The following is a 21943-nucleotide window of genomic DNA, read 5'->3' on the forward strand; positions in this document are numbered from 1 at the left end:
GTTGTCTTCCCCAGAAGGTATTTCACATTCTTTTCCATTGTTTGATTTTTTTTGGATTTGCTTGACTGATTCTTCTTGTTTCCTCAATTCTGATTTTCAGTGAAGTATTTTCTTCACTCACTCTTTTAAAATCTTTTTCTAATTGTCCCATTGAGTTCTTTTGTTCTATGGAATTTTTTTTTTCCATTTTGCCAATTTTGTTTTTTAGAGAGCTATTTTCTGTTTCTAGTTCACCAATCCTATTTTTCAAGGATTTTATTTCTTTATCCAATCTCTCTTTAACTGAGTGGATGACTTCTCCAGGCTCTTTTGCCAAGCCTCCCTCTTCTTTTGCCAAGCCTCCCTCTCCTTTTCCCATTTTTCTTCTAGCTCTCTTGTGAGAGGCTTTTTAATTTCCTCCATGAGATTCATCTGTGCTGAGGAACAGATGATCTCCTCCTTTGGGGATTCACCTGGGGACTGCCTGTTTTTAGTCTCCTCAGGATTTAGAGTCTGCTCTCTATCTGTATAGAAGCTGTCAAGGGTTAAAGTCCTCTTCAGTTTCTTGCTCATTTTGTCTAATAATCAAAGACAAATTAGCAAAGAAAAACAGAAAAAAGTGGAGTCTTTCTCTGGGGGAGGGGCTGGGTGGTGTTACCAAGCTTCCTCTACAGACTGCGGGGGGGCAGCAGTGAGGCACTAGCAGGACTGTGCTGCGCCTGCACTCTGAGATCCCAGAGCGTGCTGAGGAGGGGTGGGGTGGGGCGGCCAGGTCCCAAGAGACTCCAGCTGTTTGGGGTTGTATTCTTCAGCCCCGGTGTTTTTAGCTTCTCTGTTGGGCTGCTGACTTGCTGCCAGGGCAAAAGTATCCAGTTCTGTAGTGAAGCTCTCCCCACAGAGACGGCTGCGATCACTCCCCACCCCCTCTCCGCTCTGCTCCCGTGCTCTCACTGCCGCTGCCCGCCGCCTGCGCCAGATCTGAAACTGTCCCCACCCTCCAGTAAAAACAGACCTTTCTTGGCAAATCTCAAGGATGGCTTCTCTTGGTAACTATTTGTGTTTTTTTTTTTTTTTTCTGTCAAGCATTAATTCAGAGGCTTGTAATGAAATAGATAGTGAGAGAAAACACGGAGCTACATAGCTGTGTGCCTCCTCTCCGCCATCTTAACCAGAAGTCCCTTTCAATCCATCTTTATGTTCTACTACTTTCTTTCATATGAACTGTGATTTAACTAAACTAAGTTTGGGTGGAAATGGCTGCTTTTCTTCATACTCAATTATTTTTCATACCAATTCATTCATTAAAGAGACATTTACTAAGAATATACCATATGCCAAATACTGTGCAATGAAATAAAAATAGAAATTTCCCATTAAAAAGGCCAGAGTACCCCTCAACAAATATTCCATTAATATTTTAGATCTCGTTTCTTGTGTTGAAGAGTGTTGAAATTAATGTCATTGCTGATTATACATATCACATGATTCAGCTTGATGAACTTCAATAATAGAAATTGATCTTAAATATACAATCTTTCTCAAATCAAACAACTTGGAACAGAGAAAAATCAAATACATCCAGTATGAATCAAATAAACAATAAAGTGATTTCCAGATCAAAGAACATTTAACATTTTTTGTGAATAGACTGAATTTAATAAAACATCAGTATTTTGTTGTATATTTTAATAAGAATAATGGAAAATTATATTTATAATCAGAAACACAAATTAAAACTTGCTTAAGAGCTGTATACTTGGATGCAAATGTCTTTTACACTGCTATGTGCATGATTGAACTACTCAGTTTCATCAAGAGTGGAAGACTGATAATTGTTTATGAGAGTTCTACACATTTTCTTGGGATAAAAATAAGATTTATATGTAAGATAAAGTCAAGAATTCAGATAATGTAAGTTATTTTCTAATGTGAGGGAGAAGATCCGATTTACTTGGAGAATTCTGCAAAGCCAAAGTTGGGATAATCAGATTTTGATTTCATATCCTATTGACTAGTAAACAATAGTTGAGACCTTTGTTTGAGGGCTATATAATAGAAGAAAAGGGACATTTAAAATATTTTGTGCCAGTTTTTTTTTTTAAATTTTTTAAAAATAATTATAACTTTTTATTGACAGTACATATGCATGGGTAATTTTTTACAACATTATCCCTTGTACTCACTTCTGTTCTGGTTTTTCCCTTCCCTCTCTCCATCCCCTCCCCTAGATGGCAAGCATCTGATACATGTCAAATATGTTATAGTATATCCTAGATACAGTATATGTATGCAGAACCGAACAGTTCTTTTGTTGCACAGGGAAAATTGAATTCAGAAGGTAAAAATAACCTGAGAAGAAAAACAAAAATGCAAACAGTTTACACTGATTTTCCAGTGTTCCTTCTCTGGGTGTAGCTGATTCTATTCATCATTGATCAACTGGAACTGAATTAGATCTTCTCTTTGTCAAAGATATCTATTTCCATCAGAATACATCCTCATACAGTATTGTTGTTGAATTGTATAATGATCTCCTGATGCTGCTCATTTCACTCAGCATCAATTCATGCAAGTCTCTCCAGGCCTCTCTGTATTTATCCTGCTGGTCATTTCTTACAGAACAATAATATTCCATAACATTCATATACCACAATTTACCCAGCCATTCTCCAATTTATGGGCATCCATTCATTTTCCAGTTTCTAGCCACTACAAAAAAGGCTGCCACAAACATTTTGATTTTGTGCTAGTTTTAATGAATACAACTATCCTGATGTGGTCAAGAGTTCATGTCCACTTAATAACTGAAACTAATATTTTTGAAGTGAAATAAAGAATTTCAAAACACCTATATTTTTTAGCTTTAATAGTTTCTCAAATTGATATCATCCAATTGAGTTAATGCATGGCGGATACTGGTGGGGGGAAAAATACTAAAATGAAAATTGTTTGTCATTAAAAAGTTGTACAAACTTAGCAGATTTGCTGCATCTTAGCTTCCTCATCAATAAAATAAAACAATTGGATGTAATGATTGTTACCTTCACAAAATCTTAGCACCTCAGAATTATTAGGAATATCACAGATCATCTGTTCAAACAAAAAATAAACAGTACCCACAACGACATTTTTCTCTGATAAACTCTAGAATTCACCAACTCTTTGTCCACTTTTTCTTCTCTTCAAATCCAATGTTTCTTTTTTTTTCTTTTTTTAATCTAGAGTGTATGCTTGGTACCTAAGCTAACATTTAGGACTGATTGAGGGATGAAGTAATAGAAGCCCAAACCATATGAAGAATTTCTTTGAAAGCACAGCTAGGAAGTATAGCTATTAAAGATTTGGCTTTGGAGACAGAAAGACCTGGTTTCAAATTCTACTTTTCTAGTTTTACCATATATATGACTATTGACTCATACCTTTTCTGTTTTTTTTTCCCATTCTATAAAATGAGGTTGTTAATAACTTAGTTATTTCGTTAGTAGTAGTGATAATGTGATGTTAAAATGACATGTTTTCGAATGAAATATTTGCATTTTTGAAGATAATGGCATCATATGAACTTTAGCTATATTACTATTGTTTTGTATACTTCCTAACAATTCCTTGGAATGAAATTGGATGTTGTAGATGATAGTGAGTTTCCCATCAATACAATTCTTTAGTCAAAAGTCACTTGCCAAGGATGTTTACATTGAAGTTCCTGGAGTGAAATTTGGGATTAAATAATCTCTGAGGTCTCTTCAACTACAAAAGTTTATCACTCTAAATACAGTATTTCTTTAAGTAAAAAGAATTCAAATTTAAATGCATTGAGACCTGAAAATTAATTCAGAGATGAGGAAGGAGGGATCATTGCTGTTTTATAAGAAAAATTAAATATGCAGATACATAGAGACATTTATTTGCTACAGATTTTTTTTTCTGCCATATAGTAAGATAATGAAAAATCTAACTAAGATATTCAATTCAATGATTCCATATAAAGATGTAAAAATACACTGATCTCAAAATTGGGAAGAGTTTGCTTACTGACTAATTTAAAGTTAGGAAGTGTATGAAGTAAAATGGGTAAAGAGCTGAACAATATTGCTAAACAGTTTTCAAATGTAGATTTCAAATTTTTATGATAGATGAATGAAAAACATGCCAGAAAAATAAAATACTTATAAATAGAAGGCTGTCTCTAGACCTTTGTAGCAGATTTGTCAGATCAAATGAACAAATACATAAAGATTTAATACTTGATTATCAGTACTCTGCTATTGTTTGATGGATGTGTAAAGTTTAAGTGACATATACAAAGGCATACAATGTTATTCAGAGGAGAATGGAATATAGTATATACTATACTAGTATAGTAGTAATGGTAATAGCAGTAGCAACAGCAGCAGTAGTAGCACAACAGCAGCAGCAGCAGCAGCAGCTGTAGTAGTAGGAGGAGGAGCAGGAGGAGGAGGACGAGGAAGAGGAATTAATAATAACAACTTTCATTAAGTCCATATTATGTACTGGGTAGTGAATTAAGTACTTTACTAATACAATTTCATTTAATCCTCACAAGAACATTGGGAGATGTGCTGTTATCTACCTCAGTCTCAAAAAGTTAATAAGTATAAGAGGCTGCATTTAAACTCAGGTCTTTCCTGAATTCTAGGAGGTCAATTCCATACACTGTGGCACCTGGCTACTAGGATATCTCAATTGACTATGCCAACTTCCCTCAAAATAAAAATTTTAATTTTTTAATGATAAGAAAAACAAAATCAGAGACCTTTCCTAAGCTTCTATTTCTAGCAAATGTTGGAATCATATCTTGAATCTGAATATCCCAGTTCTGCATTCACTGCTCTTTTTCACTGTCTTGAAGAAAGCAATAAAAAATACAGTTCTTACCCTTAAGAATCGAAGATTCTTATTATATTATTTCTCCTTTTCCTGGTAAGGGAATTTTAGAACTTATGTGGCTTTAAGAAATTAGACATAATGCAGCAACATAAATATAATATTTATATAATATAATATAATGTTATATAATATAACATAAGATAAACAATATAAAAGGATACATTTCAAAGATGCCTAGATAACCCTCCTTCTAAAAAATAGATTTCCCATTTCTAATCTCATAGTGCCTAAAATTTCCTTGTTTGAGATTCATTTCTCTTGTAAAAGTATTGTTTTTTTAAGCTTTTTATTTTCAAAGTAAATGCATGGATAATTTTTCAATATTGACCCTTACAAAACTTTGTGTTTCAGATTTTCTCCTTCTTCCCCCACCCCTTTCCCTAGATTGCAAGTAATTCAATATATGTTAAACATGTTAAAATATATGTTAAATCCAATATATATATAAATATATTTATATAATTCTCTTGCTGCACAAGAAAGATCAGATCAAAAAAGGAAAGAAATGAGAAACAAAATGCAAGCAAACAACAACAAAAAGAGTGAAAATACTATGGATCATAAATCTATACTCAGTTCCCACAGTCCTTTCTCTAGGTATAGATGACTCTCTTCATCACAAGATCATTGGAACTGGCATCAATCATCTCATTGTTGGAAAGAGTCACGTCCATCAGAATTGACCATTGTATAATATTGATGTTGCCATATATAGTGATCTCCTGATTCTACTCATTTCACTTAGCATCAGTTCATGTAAGTTTCTGAAATCAAACTGCTGATCTTTCTTACAGAACAATAACATTCCATCACATTCATATACCATAACTTATTCAACCATTCTTTAACTTATGGGCATCCACTCAGTTTCCAGTTTCTTGCCACTACAAAAAGGGCTGCCACAAACATTTTTGTACATGTGGATGCCTTTCCCTCAAAAATAATTGTTTTTTAGGTTGATTGTTTTAATTAAAAATACTCTTGAGAGTTGTAATATATGCAGATAATACTTCACTTATGTAAAAATGTAAGTTAATTTTTCATATCACCATATACTCATATATATGTGTGTATATATATATTTGAGGTATGTTCTGGAGAAGGAGAATGGCAAATGGAGTGATCATGCCTAATAGGTTTTGAGTCTGGGGCTTAGTCTACCTTTTCTTCCTAAGTAAATGCAAAATTTACTATCTGATCCTAAATCAAGGGTAGATAATAAGAGACTAAACAATATTTTTTAAACATAGTAAGGTTGATCAGGATGTTGATTCAATCTGATGATATTACTTTGTTTTAAAGTCACTGAAATAACAACTCTCCATGGAGGGTCAATGCACACATTGATGAATTAGTTGATTCCCATTACCGGGGCCACCTCCAAGATGAATGGTATGATATTTTTTTGTGAGATAGCTACCCTTCCCCATTACATATCCAACCCCATTTGCTTTCCATAATAATAGGCTAAGATCTGTCTATCTCACTTGTGTTTCTAGACTGGAATAGAGTAGATATGAATTGTTTTCTGTGATGAAAGGAAGGGGAAAATTTGTCCATTAAGTTAATGATAATTTGCAAAAGATGCAGATGGCTTGACTAATTAGTCTGAAATTTCAAGAATTCATCTTTCTAATGCATTCTACCAATCTCTTTTCTTTTCTGAATATAGGTCAAAGAAGTAAGTGTTCACTGCTGAGAACAGACTTCTTATTTCTCTGAAGCCAAGGCACTGATGGAGTTCTTGTATAAGCATATAGTAAATATAGACATGTTTACAAATTACAGAAGAGGATAAATTTTAAGACAGGCTTTTTGATGTGAGGAAGACACATCATTAGTTAGTTTACATTCTTGACTCCCCCAATTTTATCAATGTAGTAAGAAAAAATATCTTGAACTGAATACTTTTTCAGAAAAGCCAAAGGATCATCAGGAAAGGAATTCCTTATACTTAAAGTTATGCAATGGGATAATAGATCTGTACCATTCCAGTCCCATCATTCACTGAATTTCTCAGGAAATATAAGATGGGTAATCCTTGTCTACCAAACCGAGTATTCAAAGAGTATTTAACTACTTTGGAGGAATCTATTCATCTATTTAAACAGTTTACTTCTGCACTTATTAATGGGATAATGTGCATCAATTATTTATGTATTTTCTGAAGGGTGGAAACAAATTGAACAACAACAAATTATTAAGTGCCTATAATGTACCAAATACTATGGGAGGTGCTACTCATATAATTATAAAAAGAAAATGAAGTAGTACCTACTTACATGTAGCTTGTGTTCTATGAAATAAAGACTATCATCCTTTAATTCAGTAGGTGGACTAAGGGTCAGGGCAGACATTGGAAACCTTGTTTTCCTAGAGAAGTTAATCTATTCAGCTTCGGGACTCCATCCTGAGATAAAGCTATCTTGCTTGATGAATGACAGAAAATCATTTAAACCACTAAATCTAGCCATTCAGAGCCTATGTTTCACATTATACTCAACCTTCTATCAGGAAACCAAGGTACATCCAGACCAGTAATTATGCCACTTTCCCAAACACACAGACACACACACACACACACACACACACACACACACACACACACACACACACATTTATATTTCTCTTTCTAGAACTCTTGTAATAAAAATTAGGAAAATACTACTATTACTAAAAGAATAGCAATGGAAATTGCCTCCACTCAAAAACTCTGTAGATGTCCTATCCAAAGTTCCTTTTACTGACCATGTCCTGCACTTTCTATGTTATAGCCTTCTATATAAACATAAGTTCATTTAGGGAAGATTCTAATTCACTTTTGTATTTATACTCCTATACCCAGCACCATGCCTAACCATTTTATGTACTTCATAATTCCTTCCTTTATTCCTTCCTTCCTTCCTTCCTTCCCTTCTTTCTTCCTTTATTATTTTACTGCATTTGGGAAAACCTGAACACAAGCTATGGAATGAGTATATTTACTCATTTTTTTTCTCAATGGAAGCAATGAGACATAGAAAAATAAATTTAGGCTTTACCATCAGCCCCTCAGAATTAAAAGTGTTCTGTATGAACCAAATTCCTGAGGAAACCCCAGTCTTTGGGGCACGCTTCAAATTAGAAGAAAATTAAAACAGTGCAAACTTTATATACTATGCTTTTCTTATAATAATAATAATGCATACTTTCTTGCATTAAACATAATGTAGGAGGTATTGAAACTCATTAGGAGTTATATAGAGTCTAATTCATTATAATTGATCACTTAAATCTATTTGTAATTACTCCAATGGCAAATAATCAAATTTCAATAAATTATTAATTTATATAGCAAACATTAAAATGTGAAATGCTCAGAAACAGTAATATAGATTTGATTTCTTCTAATGCTTTTCCCCAGTCATTCTCCATAAAGAATGTGTCTGAATATTGCTACCTTTGCAGCTTTAAAATATACTTTGATTTCCAATATAATTGATCTTCAAAGTGCATTCATTTTGTTTATTTGCCACCACATTCCTTATAACAAGGATACTTACAGGAGTGAATCAGGCCAAATCATGGTCCAGAACTTTAATTAATTTTTTTGAGATCCATATCTTGTTTTAAAAAATCTTATTATTTGGGAAGAAAATGATTGTATCAATCTCTTAGTTATATCTTTGCAAATAATATGTTCTTTCAAGAGGCCATCACTTATCTCTATTTTCTAGTACATCAATATGTTTCAGCGGTTTTCTTTGCAAATGTGTAACACATTTTAAGATGCTAATTAAAGCAGTGTTTTATGCCATAGAGGAAAATAAGATATATCAGCTTTCATGCCTAATTATTAGGCAAATGGATGAAGATTTTTATAACATATTTTCAGGGCCAGTTCCAAGAATCTCTAAGTACTGATAATTTTGATAATCTTCAACAGAGTTCTTACACTAAGAAAGGGAAGACAATATGTTCTACTAATTCCATAGGGGCTAGAAATTTTCTTGAGTTATAAGGTAACTAATTGATGGAGCATTATTCCTCAGAGCATGCTCAATATTCTCTTTCTCCTTCATATCTATATGGAAGTTTTGTGAACCAGCTTACTTTTGAGTGTCTGCATTATCTAACAGTTTCCTTTTAGTTAACTACAAAGAGAAGAAATTAATTATAATTGGCCAGTGACTTAGAACTAAGTGTGCACTTAAAAGGCTTAAATGGACAAGTCCTATTTTTTCTTTATAGAGAACAAAGCAATTACTGCTGTGGAACTCTGAATAGATGGGGATGTGTCAAGAACAATAACAGCAAGAGAGATGGTGTTTGCTTGTTCACATTTTGTTTCCAAAAAGGACAAATGATATCAGAAGAGTGATGTCTTTACTTGCAATTCAATTGGATTGAAGTGAGACAGAGCAGTGCAAAGTCATCAGTCTCACTTTTTCCTTTGGTGACTAGAGTCCAGTGGCAATATATAAGTCAAGATGACTGTGGACAGCCCAGATTGCATTGAAAGAGCTTGGAATTTTTACTATACCCTGTCCCAGGTTTCAATTAGTCTGAGGCAATGCTCATTGAGTGAATAAAAACTAGATTAGAACTGAGACAAAATATAGCCTAGTTTGTTTTTCCAAAAGGATTAATCTAAGAGGGCTAGATTCTCAGAATCTCTTCTCAGAAGAGAAAACATTTGCTATTTGCACTGACACTGAGCCATCAGAACACAAATAATCTCAATTGAGGCTTGAACTGGGACTTGAAGAGGAGAACGAAAAGAAAAAGAAGGAAAAGTAGAAGGAAAGGAAGGAAGAAAGGAGGAGAGAGAGAAAGAAATAAAGGAAGAAAGAAAGAAAGAAAGAAAGAAAGAAAGAAAGAAAGAAAGAAAGAAAGAAAAGAAAGAAAGAAAAAGAAGGAGGGAGGGAGGGAAGGAGGGAGGGAAGAAGGAAGGAGGAAGGAGGAAAGAAGGAAGGAAGAAAGAAAGAAAGAAAGAAAGAAAGAAAGAAAGAAAGAGAAAGAAGGAGGGAGGGAGGGAAGGAGGGAGGGAGGAAGGAAGGAGGAAAGAAGGAAGGAAGAAAGAAAGAAAGAAAGAAAGAAAGAAAGAAAGAAAGAAAGAAAGAAAGAAAGAAAGAAAAAGAAAGAAAGAAAGAACATCGTTGTTCATCTGTCCTTCATTTTTGAAGAAGATGAATAATATCAAGAGGGTTATTTCTTGACTTGAAAGTGACTTGTTGTGCAGTCATCAGCCTCATTCTCTACTCATAGAATCCAGTGGTAACTCATGACTCAAGAAGACTGGACTTGGTCCAGCAGCAGGAAAGACATTATCTTCTGAAAGGAAGAAAGCAACTAATTCTTTGGCTTTGCCATCTTGAGAAAGAGTTAAATTTGTTGGGACTCTTTGAATATAGAAAGAACCCCCCTCCCCCAACCACAGACCAGAAAATAATCCCTGGGTTGAGAAGGGAGAGAATGAATTGCAGTAATTATGTTAAATATGATTAAAACATTCTATAAAATTGCTATTAATATATTAATTGGAATTGGAGTATCATTAACAGGTCAACTAATATGGGGAGATATGCATATAGAAAAAATAACTTTTGTGAAATAGCATTATAAAATCTTGATTGAAGATATAGCTAGTGGATCACTGGAGACACAACCAACTGCTATGAATAATATGTCCCAAAATACACATTACATTTTAAAGAGTATAGTTCCTTAGATCAAGCAGTGTGCTTTTATAGAGGCCACTGTAACCTACCATGCTTACTACTCATACAAAATTTCCTCTGACTTGAGTTCTAGAGTAAAAGTCAAGAATACATCACTCTGGAAGTAAAGAAAAAGGAGTGACCGTACCACGAGAATTATGACCGTCATCCACATCCACAATCCTCTGAAAACAGGACTCTGACCCTGAGATCCTGGGATCTGATAGATGAATTTTCATGTTCTCTTATCTGGTATCAGGTCTCAATGTCACTTTTCTCTAAAGGATTTTTAGAAATTTAGAATTAAACTTCCAAAAGCCAGAATGGCAGAGTAAGCAGTGAATTGCTATACTATTCCATATTCCACTTATACGCAATCATAAAATAGTGCCCTAAGACAAGTCCAGGAGCAGTGGAAACAGTAAGGGAAAAAGGCAAAGCACTCTTCTGTCCAATAAAATTAGAAGATCAGCAGAAAGGGTCCATCTCACTCAAGTGAGTGGGTGAGGAAAAAGTGCAGTTCAAGACAAGAATCTCTGAAGTAAGCTGGTAGCAGCCCCAACCTCAGCAAACCTGCAAGAGATCCAGTGAAGTGGAGCAAGTAAACACCAACTCCAGGACCCACACACACACACACCTCGACAAAACCAAGCGATTTGGCAGACTCCAGTTCTAGTAATCGTCATGTGTTTCTGTGTAGCCAAACAGAACTCCAAGCCCCTTGGCTCCAAGAACAGAGCCAAGCAAGCAGACCTTCATGTAACTCAGCATAGCCCTGGGCAAACAGACCTTGGTCAGACCTCCTTGCATCAGCACAATCCCAGACTAATAGGCATTTTCTCAGTGCTCTGAGCATCACCACCGGGATCCCAGTTCAACACTAGGTAAGTTGTGAGACCCTAAAAACCTCCAGCCACAATCTTATTCCCTCAACCAGGACAGGGAAATCTCTTTTGGATTTCAGGCAACATTAGTACAGCACTAGGTAAATACCCAGAGTCTGTAGCCACTTGCAAAAAAGCTTGAGAAAGTGCTCCTCCACTATAGAGCAGAACTCAAATTTAAAAGAAAGAAAAAAGACAAGACACACACCACACTCTCATACAGAGAGAGACAAAGAAAGGAGGCAGAGACAGAGATAGAGACAAAGAGAGACAGAGAGAGAGAGAGAGAGAGAGAGAGAGGAAGGGAGACAAAAAAACTAGAGAGAAGTAAAAAAAAATAAAAATAAACTGATTATAGAAAATTATAGTTACAGAGAAGACCAAAAAACAAACTCAAAAGATGACAACAATGACAATACATCTATGGGCAAAATGAACAAACAAACAAACACAGCATAGAGAGAACTAATAGTAGAGATGAGGAGCCAAGATGGCAGAGTAAAGGCAGGAAGTCACCCAAACTCTTTAATTTCTCTAAATACTTTAAAATGATGACACTAAACTAGAGAAACAGAACCTGCAAAAAGTTGAGTAAGAAATTTTCTAGCCCAGGACAATTTGGAAGATCAGCAGAAATTATCTGTCATATCAGAGTAAGAGTAGAAGCACAGGCTGCACCAGCATAGCTCAGACTCTAGCAAACCAAGAATGAACCTCCAGCTTAATGAATTAGTGGTAGAAATGGTGATTTCCAGACCTCCCATCTTACAAATATCAAAGACAACTTAGAAAGTCAATGAGAAAGGTTTGTCCCACTTGAGTGAGAGTGGAGTTCAACACAGGCTTCACCAGCACAATCCTTGCTTGAGCAAACCAGGAGCAGGCCTTGTGAGTCACTGAATCAATAACAACAATTGCTGTTTCCAGAGCTCAACAAAGATAACAACCAAGAACTAAGAGTGCTGAACAAGCACCAAGCTGAAGCATTTTATTTTTCTTATTGAAATTCATGGAATACCAAAATAATTTTGAAGTAGATGAATGCCAAAGTACCACTTTATACCAAAGTACTAACATACTAAAGAAAGTAACACCTTTTTAATAGTATTTTATTTTTCCAAATACATGCAGATAGCTTTCAACATACACCTTTACAGAACTTTGTGTTCCAGATTTTTACTACTCTCTCTCCCCTATCCCTTCTCAAGACAGCAAGCAATCCAATATATGTTAAACATATGTAATTCTTCTAAACATATTTCCATATTCATCATGCTTCTCAAGAAAAAAATAGATCAAAAGGAAAAACACACAAAAGAAAGAAAAAATAAGCAAGCAAACAATAAAAGGTAAAAAAAAAAATATTTTGATCTACATTGAGTTTCCCTTGTTGTCTCACTGGATGCAGATGGTACTTTCCATCACAAGTCTATGAGAACTGCCTTAAGTCACCTTGTTGTTGAAAAGAACCAAGACCATCATAATTGATCATCACATAATCTTCTTGTTAATGTATACAATGTTCTCTTGGTCCTGGTCACTTCACTTAGCATAGATTCATATGAGTCTTTTTAGGCTTTTTTGAAATCAGGCTGCTTATAGAACTATAATATCCCATAATGTTTATATACTGCATTATTCAGCCATTACCCAACTGATGGGCACCCACTCAGATTCCAGTTCTGTGCCACTACAAATAGGGCTGCTACAAACATTTTTGTATGTGTGGGTCCTTTTCTCTTGAAAAATAACACCTTAAAAATAGACTAGGGCAAACAATAAAGGAAGCACCAAAAGCCAATAAGGAGAAAATTATCTTACAAGCAAAATTTATGGAATAGAAAGAAAAGGGCTGGCTGATTATTGGAGGTAGCCTCAGCTGCAACCACAGCAACTTTCACCTCCTGTACAGTGTAGAAAATCTGCGGTCTAAATAAAGTAAAATTGAGAAAACTTCTGAAGATAAGGAATGCTGGGCCTAATTCTGTTCCTGAAATGTCATTCTGAGCAAATAGGAATGAGTAGAGCCCAATGAGTTCAGAAGCAATGAGGCAGGATAACTGCTGGCTTCACACATTTACAGGAGGGTAAAATACTTAGTTTGGGATTCCAGGTCAGAGAGAAGGCAGAGGATTGATTTCCCACCTCAGGAGTAGAGGAGATTACACTAAAAAAACTTGTTTAAAAAAAAAAAAACATAAGCATACAAAGAAGATCTCAACAACAGAGAAGACCAGGGTTCATCTTCAGAGCATACTGAATTAAAAAAACAAAGAAAACAAATGAACAAACTGCAAAGAGTGATGTTAAATGGCTATCTGTCAGAAAAGAATTCACAGAAGAACTCAAACATGAGTGATTGAGCAAAAAACCTTTAAAAAGAAGAATACAAGAAAAACAAGAAGATCATGAAAAGAAAGTCAACCAACTAGAAAAAATTAATACAACAGGCCCACATAAACATAAAATCTTATCCATATCCAGATAAAGAATTAATGGACCCTGAATGCAGATCAAAGGACACTTTTCCATTTATTTTATTATTTCTTTTTTCCCCTTTTGATCTATTTCTTCTTTTATAAGTGTGACTAATACATAAATAAGTTTACATGATAGCACATACTTATAAACTTTAGCAAACTGCCTACCATCTTTGGAAGACGGAGGGGGACCGAGGAAAAAATTTAGAATTCAAATCTTATAAAAAGAATGCAAAAAATTTGGTATATGCCTTAAGAAAAATAAAATACTATTTAATAAAAAGTTTTTATATTTAAAAATTTATAATATTTAGAAAATAGTGGATTTTTTTTTCTACTTTGCAAATGGAGAGTCTGGGAGATACCCAACTTTCAAGTACCCACATTACAAGACTCAGGGAGAGCTGGAGAGAGAGAGCTGTTTTGACAAATTTATAGTTGAGCACCTTTTAGGGAAAATGATGTAGGGGAAAAAAGGAAAATGAAAAAGGAAAATTTGTTTAAAGAGAAATAATTTTATATAAATCACCTCCTTTTTTACATAGATCCTCTTAAATGCTACCTTGGGACATCTCTGTTTTAGGACTTATTCAAAACACAGCTTATTACTTCCTACCAATATTTGTATGTTGATGTTTTTAAAGGATATATTCTTGCAAAGCAAAATATATCAAATCAAATGAAAGTTAAGGGATAAGAGTAGATTCCCACATCCCCATAGATGCAGAGTATACTATCCCACAAACCACATGACTAGGAGACAGTCACACACAGAGAATACATATGACCTTTAGTAAAGGAAGCTATATGACAGAAAAAAATGTCATGTTTCATGATACAGAACTATATCTGATGGGGTCACTAATGGTGACAATATGCTGTCTACTGGATTTGATATTTTTCTACTATGCAGTCAGAATAAATATTCTGCACATGACTTCTTTGTTGATTTTGTAGTCACTAAATTATTCTCTCAATCACTTAAGGACATTTCTTGCTCTCTGTTACCATCTGTCATGTTTTGTCAGTTGGTAAACCTCTCCCCAGGAAAGAAGGACTAAAACAATATTGATTGCATTGCATACTGATAGGAGCAATTATTAAGGAAACCAAAGTCAGGAAACTATTTTATATTTCTCTTCTCTGATGCTAGTTCAAAATCCTATGCCAAACTTATGCATTGATCTTGAAATCAGAATATTTCTTTTATACTCTGTCAAATCCTAAATTTTTAAACAATGTGGGGATTCCACCTAACAAAACTCAAAGGGCATATATACTTGTTAGTTTGAGAAGATTCACCTTGGTTCTGATATTGATTTCTGATTGACATGCAAAAACAATAATAAAAATAAAAATAAGAATAAGAGATCTAAGTGAAGACAGAAGATACATTGTTTTGTTGTTGTTTTAAATTACTGGATTTGTTGTGTATGTTTAATGACACTAAAATCTCTAGCTGCTTAATATTCTAATACACAAGTGCTGATGTCAATAGAATACTAGACCAGGAAGTACATTATTTTTCATTTGAGTAAAATGAGCTTTTCATTGCATAATAATAATGAGAGAAAGACAAAAACAAGGAGGAGATAGAAGTTTAAAAAGAAGGAAAAGAAGAAAGAAGGGAAGGAAGGAAGGAAAAAAGGAAGGAAAGGAGGAAGGAAGGAAAAGAAGGAAGGAAGGAAGGAAGAGAAGAAGGGAAGAAGGGAAGGAGGGAGGGAGGGAAAGAAGGAAGGGAAAGAAGGAATGAAGGAAGGGAGAGAATGAAGGAAGGGAGCTCCAGAGGGAGAGAAGGAAGGAAGCAAGTGGGGGGAGGAAAAGAAAGAAATAAAGGAGGGAGAGAAGGAAGAAGGGGATGATGGAGGGAATGAGAGATGGAAGGAGGGAGAAGAGGAGGAAGGAAGAAAGGCAGGAAAAACTATCAGAATGAAGGATGAAAACCCAAAATAAATCTTAACAAATATAATAATGTGTTTTATTTCAATATTAAAAAGTAAAGAACAAATTATCATATTCTCACAGCACTAATCATTATATAATGTCATCATAATATACTATTAAAGAAATGGCATTTTATTAATTTTGTTAAAAGAATTTGTGAACTCTGCTTAGAAAATAGGGTAGAAAAAATGTTAAATTTACATTTTAGTTCAGTTCTCAGATTCTGACCTGAGATCTTAAGAGTAGAATACTAAATATTTCAATTCTATTTTGTTTCACCTTAATAAAATAATGTTACTGTAGATATTTTTTATGTTTAAGGATATATTTATTCATTCATGTAATTAGACATTTGTATCCTAGAATCAATTGAAAATCATATTTGAAAGAACTTCTAAATTAATGAATTAATTAAAAGGTTTTGTCTCCATAAAAACTTATTTAAATTTAGGAAATTTATGTTACACTTTTTAGAGCACAACTTCCATTGAAAATTGTAAAAGCATTTTCTGACAATTAATTGTTTAAGCTTCACTGATTCTTAATGGGAGGAAATCATTTTCAGTTTAAATAGAACAGTTTTGTCACTATTTTTAAAAAGATAAAAAAGATTTGGAGATCATATTTTTACAACTTAAGATGAAATGTATTTTATAGATTCAGAACTACTCTGGGGAATTAAAATAGATTTTGGGGGGGAGTGGCAACTTAAAGCCAAGTCTTTTACAGTTGATCATTATAACATTTTTGTGTATAATCATTTCTCATTTCTTCTCACTTCACTTTGTATTATATATGTCTTGATATTTTTTTTTCGGAAACCATTTCACCTCATTATTTCTTTTTTTTTAATTTTAATATCTTTTTATTGATAGAACGCATGCCAGGGTAATTTTTTACAGCATTATCCCTTGCATTCATTTCTGTTCTGATTTTTCCCCTCCCTCCCTCCACCCCTTCCCCCAGATGGCAAGCAGTCCTTTACATGTTGAATAGGTTACAGTATATCCTGGATACAATATATTTGTGCAGAACCGAACGGTTTTCTTGTTGCACAGGGAGAATTGAATTCAGAAGGTATACACCTCATTATTTCTTAAAGGATGATAACACTCCATCATAATTGCATGCCACAATATATCTAACTATTTCCATGTTGATGAATATCCCCCAACCCCTCAACTCCCGCCAATTTCCAATTCTTTGACACAACCAAAAAAGTTAAGAATATTTAGGTACATATAATTCCTATTCCATTTCCTTTTATCTTTTCAAAATACAAACTAAGTAGTAACATTCCTATATCTGAGGAGATACACAGTTAAATAGGCTTTTTACCATACATATATTTACAAATAGTTCTCTACAATGGTTGGCACAGTTCAGAAATCCACTATTTGATAGCATTTCTTCTACTCATTCCTGCTAGCAGTTGACATTTCTGTTAGGTATGAAGTTATATCTCAGAGTTGCTTTAATGTGGATTTCTCTAATCTATAGTGATATTTTAATATGACTATGGTTAACTTTGATTTCTTCTATTGAAAACTGCCTGTTCATAAAGTTTGATGATTCTTTACTCAAGGATAGTTATTATTTTATTAATTTGATTCAGTTCCCTATATATTTGAAAAATGAGGCCTTTATTAGATAGTTGATTTAAATATTATTAAAAATCACTTCATTAGTGATGGTACTTTTTAGCAAAATATAGTTTCCTTGTTATCGTTCATAATTACATCAACTTTTATTTTTTGATTTATATGAGATCATGCTCAAACTACATATGCCTTGTTGTTTTCTTCAGCTAAAACATAAGAGATTTTGTTCCAGTTCTTGATTTTAGCTGTGTGTGTTTTTCTTATTGAAGTATGTCTCTTGTCAAGAATATAGATTCTAGTTTTTAATCCATTCTATTATGTGCTTCCAATTTATGAGTGACTTAATGACATTCTCATTCACAGTAGTGATTAATTTTATATTTTCCCATCTTGTTTTCATCTGTTAATCTTTATCTCTTTTTACCCTGCTCTTCTTCAAAAGTCGTTTTTTTCTTCTCACCACTGTCTCCCTTAAACTTCCCTTCTTGTTAAAACCCTCTCGCCAATATGTCTTATCCCATTTCTTTATTATTTCCTTAGTAAGATAAATTTCTACAATCAAGTATGCATGTTTATGTATATATATATGTACACATAAGTGTATAGACATAGATAAAGTTATAGAAATATATATTTATGTATATATACACCCAGAAAGCTTCCACTTGCCCACTTTGAACCAATTCTAATCAGTGAAGTTAAAGTATTGTCTGACACCACACCCATTATTTTCCCCTCCCTTATAAAAACTGATTCTTGCAAATCTTTTTTTAGTTGAAAAAATTCTCCTAATTCTATCTTTCCTTTCCTTTCTATTCCAGTAAAGATATCTTTCTCAGCCTTCTTATTTTTTTTTCAATAGCTTTTTATTTACAAGTTATATGCATGGGTAATTTTATAGCATTGATAATTGCCAAACCTTTTGTTCCAATTTTTCCCCTCCTTCCCCCCATCCCCTCCCCTAGATGGCAGATATTAAATATATTAAAGTATAAATTAAATACAAAATAAGTATATATGACCAAACCATTATTTTGCTGTACAAAAAGAATTGGACTCTGAAATATTGTACAATTAGCCTGTGAAGGAAATCCAAAATGCAGGCAGGCAAAAATATAGGGATTGGGAATTCAATGTAATGGTTCTTAGTCATCTCCCAGAGTTCTTTCGCTGGATGTAGCTGCTTCAGTTCATTACTGCTCCATTGGAACTGATTTGGTTCATCTCATTGCTGAGGATGGTAAGGTCCATCAGAATTGATCATCATATAGTATTGTTGTTGAAGTATATAATAATCTCCTGGCCCTGCTGGTTTCACTCAGCATCAGTTCATGTAAGTCTCTCCAGGCCTTTCTGAAATCATCCTCTTGGTCATTTCTTACCAAGCAATAATATTCCATAATATTCATATACTACAATTTTTTCAGCCATTCTCCAATTAATGGGCATCTACTCAGTTTCCAGTTTCTGGCCACTACAAATAGGGCTGCCACAAACCTTCATGCACATACAGTCCCTTTCCCTTCTATATGATCTCTTTGGTATATAAGCCCAGTACTAACACTGCTAGATCAAAGGGTATGCACAGTTTGATAACTTTTTGAGCATAGTTCCAAATTGCTCTCCAGAATGGTTGGATATATTCACAATTCCACCAACAATGTATTAGTGTCCCTGTTTTCCCCCTCCCTTCCAACATTCCGCATTATCTTTCCCTGTTATTCTAGCCAGTCTGACAGGTGTGTAGTCAACCTTCTTATTTTTGAGAATATCCTGATGCAATTCATTTAAATGTGTGCTCTTTTTGTGTAGACACAAACTACCCTAATAATGATAAAGTTTTTAGGAGTTACATGCATCAGTTCCCCATATAGGATTGTAAACAGTTTGACTTTTTTGAGGTATTTATGATTACTTTTCAATTTTATGATTCTCTTGGATCTTGTTTATCAGTGTCATTTTATTTTATTTTTTAAATAATTTATGTATGTATGTATGTGTATATATATATACACACATATACATGTATATATATATATATGTATATACACACATATACATGTACACATATATACATAAAAAAATACACACATATATATATAATTGAGGCACTTGGAATTAAGTGACACAGCTAGAAAGTATTGCCTAAGGCCAGATTTGAATTTTTTCTTATATCATGCTATTTTTTTCTAAAGTTGTTAATTATTTGAAGCAATTTTAAAATTCATTTTCTAGTGTTCTTTAAGTATCATCTGCAAAGAGTTATAATTTTGTTTCCTACTTTCCTTCTAATTTTACTTCTTTCTGTACATTTATAGTGATGGTTAAAATTTCTGGTACTATATTGAATAACAGAGGTGATAATGGACAACCTTGATTCATCCTAGTCTTATGGGGGAGGCTTCTAGCTTATCCTCATTACAAACAATGCCTGGTGATGGTTTTTAAGTAAATATTACTTACTAGGCTCCATTTATTCCCATATTATACAGTGTTTTTACTTTGTGTATTTTGTATATTTTTTCAGACTTTTTTTTCTCCTGAGACAATCATATAATTTCTGTTGGTTTTCTTATTAATGTGATCAATTATGCCAAACATTTTCCTAATATTAGACCAGTTCTGGCTTTCTGTTATAAATCCCACCTACTCATAGTGCATGATCTTTATAATACATTGCTGTAATGTCGCTGCTAGCGTTTTATTTACATTTTGTTTTTTAATCACCTAGATGGTACAGTGGATAGAACACTGGCTGTGATGTCAAGAGGACTTGAGTTTAAATATGGGTCTCAGACATTTAACAGTGTGATGCTGGGTAAGTCATGTAACCCAATTGCCTCACACACAAAAAAAGCAAGCTTAATTATCATGCCAGATAAAATTTTTACATTAATATTCATGAAAGAAATTGGTCTATAATTTTCTGTTCTGACTATTCCTGGACTGTATTTCAACAGATTTAGTTCACAAAAGAAAGATGAATTCTGCCTATCAAAAAAAGTTTATATAGTACTGGGATCAATTGGTTTTTAAATATTTGGGAGAGTTGTCTTGTAAATTCATCTGGTTCTGGAGATTTTTTTCTTAGAGAGTTTATTGGTGGATTATTTATCTTATTTTTTTCTAAAATTGAGTTATTTAAGTATTTTACTTTTTCTATTAAACTGGGTAATTTCTATGTTTTCTAGATATTCAATCATTTCATTTAGATTGTAAAATTTATTGTCATATGACTGAGTAAAATGCATCCTAACAATTGACATAATTTCCTCTTCGTTGGCAGTGAGTTCACTTCTTTCATTTTGATACTGGAAATCTGATTTTCTTTTTTTTTTCCTTTTTAAATCAAATTAAATGAGGGTTTATTTATCTTATTGTGTTTTTTATTGCTTATTTATTTGTTTTACTAAAATAACTTCCAGCTTTATTCTTTAGTTCAAAAGCTTTCTTACATTCAATGTTATTAATCTCTTCTTTAATTTTTCAAAATTTCCACTTTGGTGTTTAACTGGGAAATTTTAATTTGTTCTTTTTCTAGTTATCTTTTTAGTTTCATGATCAATTCATTGATCTGCAATTTTTCAATTTTATTGACATAAGCAATTAGAGAGATAAATTTTCTGCCTTAGTACCACTTTGGCTACATCCCATGACTTCTGAAATTACCAAGTATTTGTATGATTTTTTTTAACCACTTGAGTTTTGTTTGTTTGTTTGCTTGTTTTGCTTTAGGTAGTTTTTTTTTAAAATTTCCAGCTAGTTTTAATCTATGTTTCCATTGTATATTATTGAATATAATTTTAATTGCATTATTATCAGAAAAGGTTGTATTTGCTACTTCTCTTTTTGTGTACTTGACTGTGAGGTTTGTATGTCCTTATACATGGTCTGTTTTGTGCAGATTCACTTTTCTCCAAAGATCAATCATATCTAACATTTCTAGAATTTTATTTGCCTCCTTAATTTCTTTCTTTTTTAATTTTTTTTAATTCATCTAATTCTGAGATGATAAAGTTGAGGTTTCTCTGTTATAGGCCAGAACTCTGTACTTGAAACAAGGATTCTTACAATGTACTAATTCAATGGAATTGGTAATACAATGGTTATCTAGTTTAGCATGGTGATTAATAGTTTTCTAGTTCTACAATATTGACACCTATTCTACAAGATTCATACCTATGATAATGTAATTATAATAGAGCATATAAGCTGGGACAAACTCAATCAGACAGATTCATTCCATCTTACACTACCATGGTGGCAGGGCTCTCCTCCACTTTTCCAATGAAACCAAGACTCTAGAAGGCTTCCAAGAAACCTAGTCAAAGCCCCAGGCAAGGAGACAAAACTTTGAAGGAGATAATAAAGAATTTGAACTTTAACAGCTTGTTATTCTCATGGTGATTACTTTGTTGGAATGAAGGCTGGTCCAGAGACCTCCAGAA

This window comes from Antechinus flavipes, chromosome 2, assembly GCF_016432865.1.
Source record: "Antechinus flavipes isolate AdamAnt ecotype Samford, QLD, Australia chromosome 2, AdamAnt_v2, whole genome shotgun sequence".
Lineage (NCBI taxonomy): Eukaryota > Metazoa > Chordata > Mammalia > Dasyuromorphia > Dasyuridae > Antechinus > Antechinus flavipes.